The 5,879-nt window shown below is 41.4% G+C and overlaps 1 pseudogene; it reads left to right on the top strand.

Annotated features, from left to right (window-relative positions):
- Positions 1-2,383: 2,383 nt before the first annotated feature.
- On the top strand, positions 2,384-4,467 carry LOC101019470 (annotated as a pseudogene).
- Positions 4,468-5,879: the final 1,412 nt, after the last annotated feature.

Raw genomic sequence — 5,879 nt, 5'->3', positions numbered from 1 at the left:
CTAGGCAGGCTTGGAGAGCAGTAATGACTTGGCCAACCTGTATGGAATTGAGTTCTATATTTGGGCTCCCTGGGATAATAGCTGCCCCTCAGGCTTTCGGGCCAACACATAAAATCTCACTTCCCTGTCACCCATCATTCTGACAGCCTTGTTGTCAGTCATCCCATTCCAGTCCAAGAGAACTCCTTTTAAAACAGGTAAGTGATTTTTTTTTTTTTTTTTTTTTTTGCTGTGAGTAAAATTTCAGTCTAGATAGGAAAGGCCCTATCTAGACTAGATGTTACGCGACCTAAAGTAGGTGGCTGAAAATATTAGTACTATTGTCTGGAGCTGGGTAGACAGAGTTGGAGAGACTAAAGCATTGTGGGTTAGAGCCACTTGTACTGGCTCATCTGTGCATATTCCTTGCAAACTTCACATTCAGTGATGTCACGTTGATATCTTGAAAATGACCTTGGTGGGAGTACATACACTGCCAAAATTGGCAAACACTACAATGCTGGGTTTTAATTGATTGGCTGATCCTTGTGTGTGTATTTTCGCTGGGTTACCAGCACACCACCAAACCACAGTCATAAATATGGGCTATGCCAGTAGAATGGAAAATGCTGTCTGGGATGGCAGAATGAGGAGACTCTGGGCATGGGGACCCTTTTTACCTCTCAATGTGCCAAGGAGCCCTGGGCCCGGAGCCCCTCCAAAGAAGGTTCTACATTGGCTCTGATCCTGACTACTGTCAATATCCAAGGTATCAAAGGGACTTCTCTGTGGCTACCCTGCCCTGATACTTCACACTCATCCAATATTTTGTCATTTGGTTGTTCTGTTAAATATTTTGAGGAATCGCACTGTGCTGTGATGTACTGAGATCTGGAAAATCACAAAGAAATAATATAAATCTCAGACCCCAGAAAGTCTTAAATCAGTTAGGGGAAACATTGCCAGGTAATCTAACATACTCCTATTCCTGAGATAGGTCCTCTGATAATTAGACTTTTGTGAAATCAGAGAGAAGAAGTGATTTTTGAGGTGAACGTTCTCACAGGCACATTGCTGACACATTGGAGAGATGATTTTTTAAAATACCCTGAATAAGGGTAATTATCTCGGGAACACAAAAAAGGGCAGTGGAAATTAATTTTCTGAGATGCTGAAGATACCTGGAATGAGACAGGAGAACATTCACGAGGCATTTGAGAAGTTGTCTAGATTAGGTTGAGTAGACAAGCAACTACTCAGGTACCCACAATTTCACCCGTAGGCCAGATCCCAGTCACTGAGTTCTTTAACCTCTCTTCTTTGCCTTCCAGAAGAAAAATCCTCCTTGCTCTCTAAGTATCAAATGGCCATCCTTAGCTTAGCAGGTCCTCTTCAGGCTTCTCTTTTCTACTTAAGGTTTACATTGCTTCATTTGATCTTCTTTTCTGGCTGTTACTTTGTCAGCACAGTGGTGCACACACTTGGCCATCAACCTCCAATGGCATTTTCATATCTATTTTGATTGATTCCACCTCCTTCAGAGAGGTGAATTTCTTCAGGGTATTATATATTTTCATAGGGCTGGTGTAGCTGCTGTCCACAGCAGGCACATCCTAAGGAGCCTGTACTGGGCTCTTGTCACATAATTTTATTTTTGAAACAGTTTCAGCCATTACCTAGAGAGTACTGCAGGAACAAAAATAGGAGTAAATCTTCCTACTTTGGAAACTGAATTTAGAGATGGGGAGAATGGAACCTAAGAGGCACGGAAAGAATGATTATATGTACTTACTATGTGCTAGATTCTCAGTCAGGCACTGAATAAATATAGACATGCTAAAAGTTGTTTATCTGTTATACTTCATTATTTCCTGGGTCCCTGAACTTCTGCACCATGCTCATCTCCTGAGAATAGAGAAGGGCATTACATAATGGTAAAGGGTTCAATTCAACATGAAGACCTAACTATCCTAAATATATACGCACTCAACACAGGAGCACCCAGTTCATAATGCAAGTTCTTAGAAACCTACAAAGAGACTTAGAATCACACACAAAAATTGTGGGAGACTTCAACACTCCACTGACAGTATTAGACAGATCATCAAGGCAGAAAAATAGCAAAGATATTCAGGACCTAAACTCAATATTGGACCAAATAGATCTAATAGATCTTTTTATTATTTATTTTTGAGACACAGTCTGCCTCCGTTGCCCAGACTGGAGTGCAGTGGCATGATCTCAACTCACTGCAAACTCCACCTCCCAGGCTCAAGCGATTCTCGTGCCTCAGCCTCCCAATTAGCTGGGATTACAGGTGTGTGCCACCACACCCAGCTAATTTCTGTATTTTTAGTAGAGATGGGGTTTCGCCTTGTTAGCCAGGCTGGTCTTGACCTCCTGGCATCAAGTGATCCACCCATCTCAGCCTCCCAAAGCACTGGGATAACAGACATAAGCCACTGTGTCCAGCTGGATCTGGTAGGCCTTAAGAGAAGATAGGCAGCCCCCTCCGGAGCCACCGCCGAGCCAGCTGCCACCACCTCAGAGAAGACAATGGCTGTGCCACACATGTATGCCGATCTTGGCAAATCTGCCAGGGATGTCTTCACCAAGGGCTATGGATTTGGCTTAATAAAGCTTGATTTGAAAACCAAATCCGAGAATGGACTGGAATTTACAAACTCAGGCTCAGCCAACACTGAGACCACTGAAGTGATGGGCAGTCTGGAAACCAAGTACAGATGGACTGAGTACACCCTGACATTTACAGAGAAATGAAGCACCGACAATATACTAAGCACCAAGATTACTGTGGAAGATCAGCTTCCATGTGGATGGAAGCTGACCTTCGATTCATCCTTCTCACCTATCACTGGGGAAAAAAATGTTAAAATCAAGACAGGGTACAAGCGAGAGCACATTAACCTGGGCTGGGACATGAATTTCGACATTGCTGGGCCTTCCATCCAGGGTGCTCTGGTGCTGGGTTACCAGAGCTGGCTGGCCGGATACCAAATGAATTTTGAGACTGCAAAGTCCCGAGTGACCCAGAGCAACTTTGCAGTTGGCTACAAGACTGATGAATTCCAGCTTCACACTAATGTGAATGACGGGACAGAGTTGGGCAGCTCCATTTACCAAAAGGTGAGCAAGAAGTTGGAGACCGCTGTCAATCTCACCTGGACTGCAGGAAACAGTAACACGCGCTTCGGAAAGCAGCCAAGTATCAGATTGACCCTGACACCTGCTTATCGGCTAAAGTGAACAACTCCAGCCTGACAGATTTAGGATACACTCAGACCCTAAAGCAAGTTATCAAACTGACACTGTCAGCTCTTCTGGATGGCAAGAACGTCAATGCTGGTGACCACAAGCTTGGTCTAAGACTGGAATTTCAAGCATAAATGAATACTGTACGATTGTTTAATTTTAAACTATTTTGCAGCACCTTCAGAATTTAGTGTATCTTTTAGTGTTGTATGTCTGGGTTGCAAGTATTGCTAAATATGTTAGACCTCCAGGTTAAAGGTGATTCAGCTTTAAGATGTTACCCTGTCAGAGGTGCAGAAGAAACTCATGTCCAAAACAGATCCTTTCAGTGGGAGACCTGGGGGCAACTTGGTGGCCTCTTTGAGATGCCAGGTTTCATTTTTATCTAGAAATTACTTCTAGTGGAAGCTGATAATATGTAGGCACTTCGTAAATTCATATAGAGTAAATGAATGAAATAGTGATTTCCTGAAAATCGAACCTTGGTTTCCTAACCCTAATTGATGAGAGGCTCGCTGCTTGATGGTGTGTACAAGCTCACCTGAATGGGACTTTTTGAGACAGATCTTCGTGACCTGTTCCCATTCCAAGAACAGGTCATCGTCACCAATTTTACACCAAAAGGTCTGCAGGGTGTGGTCACTGTTTCTTTTGTGCCATTTTGGGGTGGAGAGGGTGGATGCGATGAAGCCAATAATTCAGGACTTATTCCTTCTTGTGTTGTATTTTTTGCCCTGGCACCAGAGTGTGAAATAGCTTCCAGGAGTTTCAGCTATAAGCTTGGAAGTGTCTGTGTGATTGTAATCACATGGTCACAACACTCAGAATCTAAATTGGACTTCTGTTGTATTCTCACCACTCAATTTGTCTTTTAGCAGTTTAATGGGTACATTTTAGAGTCTTCCATTTTGTGTGGAATTAGATCCTCCCCTTGAAATGCTGTAATTAATATTACTTTAAAAAAAAACTTGAATAAAATATGGAAACCTAAAAAAATAAAAAGATACATTTTTCTCACCACTCTATGGCACATACTCTAAAATGGACCACATAATTGGACATAAAATAATCTTCTGCAAATGCAAAAGAACAGAAATCATATCAAACACACTCTCAGGCCATGACACAATAAAAAAACAGAAGTAAACTCTAAGAAAATCGCTGAACACCAATTAAAAGACACAGACCGGCAAATTGGATAGAGTCAAGACCCATCAGTTTGCTGTATTCAGGAGACCCACCTCACATGCAGAGACACACATAGGCTCAAAATAAAGGGATGGAGGAAGATTTACCAAGCAAATGGAAACAAAAAAAAAGCAGGGGTTGCAATCCTAGTCTCTGATAAAACAGACTTTAAACCATCAAAGATCAAAAGAGACAAAGAAGGCCATTACATTATGGTAAAGGGATCAATTCATCAGGAAGAGCTAACTATCCTAAATATATATGCACCCAATACAGGAGCACCCAGATTCATAAAGCAAGTCCTTAGAGACTTACAAAGAGACTTAGACTCCCATACAATAATAATGGGAGATATTAAGACCCCACTGTTAATATTAGACAGATCAAAGGGACAGAAAGTCAACAAGGATATCCAGGAATTGAACTCAACTCTGCACCAAGCGAACCTAATAGACATCTACAGAACTCTCCACCCCAGATCAAGAGAATATACATTCTTCTCAGCACCACATCGCACTTATTCCAATTTTGACCACATAATTGGAAGTAAAGCACTCCTCAACAAATGTACAAGAACAGAAATTATAACAAACTGTCTCTCAGACCACAGTGCCATCAAACTAGAACTCAGGACTAAGAAACTCAATCAAAACTACTCAACTACATGGAAACTGAACAACCTGGTCCTGAATGACTACTGGGTACATAACGAAATGAAGGCAGAAATAAAGATGTTCTTTGAAACCAATGAGAACAAAGATACAACATACCAGAATCTCTGGGACACATTTAAAGCAGTGTGTAGAGGGAAATTGATAGCACTAAATGCCCACAAGAGAAAGCAGGAAATATCTAAAATTGACACCCTAGCACCACAATTAAAAGAACTAGAGAAGCAAGAGAAAACACATTCAAAAGCTAGCAGAAGGCAAGAAATAACTAAGATCAGAGCAGAACTGAAGGAGATAGAGACACAAAAATTCCTCCAAAAAATCAGTGAATCCAGGAGCTGGTTTTTGAAAAGATCAACAAAATTGATAGACTGTTAGCAAGACTAATAAAGAAGAAAAGAGAGAAGAATCAAATAGATGCAACAAAAAATGATAAAGGGAATGTTACCACCGACCCCACAGAAATACAAACTACCATCAGAGAATACTATAAACACTTTTATGCAAATAAACTAGAAAACCTAGAAGAAATGGATAATTTCCTGGACACTTACACTCTCTCAAGACTAAACCAGGAAGAAGCTGAATCCCTGAATAGACCAATAGCAGGCTCTGAAATTGAGGCAATAATTAATAGCCTACCAACCAAAAAAAGTCCAGGACCAGATGGATTCACAGCCGAATTCTACAGGAGGTACAAGGAGGAGTTGGTACCATTCCTTCTGAAACTATTCCAATCAATAGAAAAAGAGGGAATCCTCCCTAACT

The sequence above is a fragment of the Papio anubis genome, chromosome 12 (assembly GCF_008728515.1).
Source record: "Papio anubis isolate 15944 chromosome 12, Panubis1.0, whole genome shotgun sequence".
NCBI classification, from domain to species: domain Eukaryota; kingdom Metazoa; phylum Chordata; class Mammalia; order Primates; family Cercopithecidae; genus Papio; species Papio anubis.
Note: the sequence above shows the minus strand (reverse complement) of the source record. Positions and strands in the feature narration are given on the sequence as shown.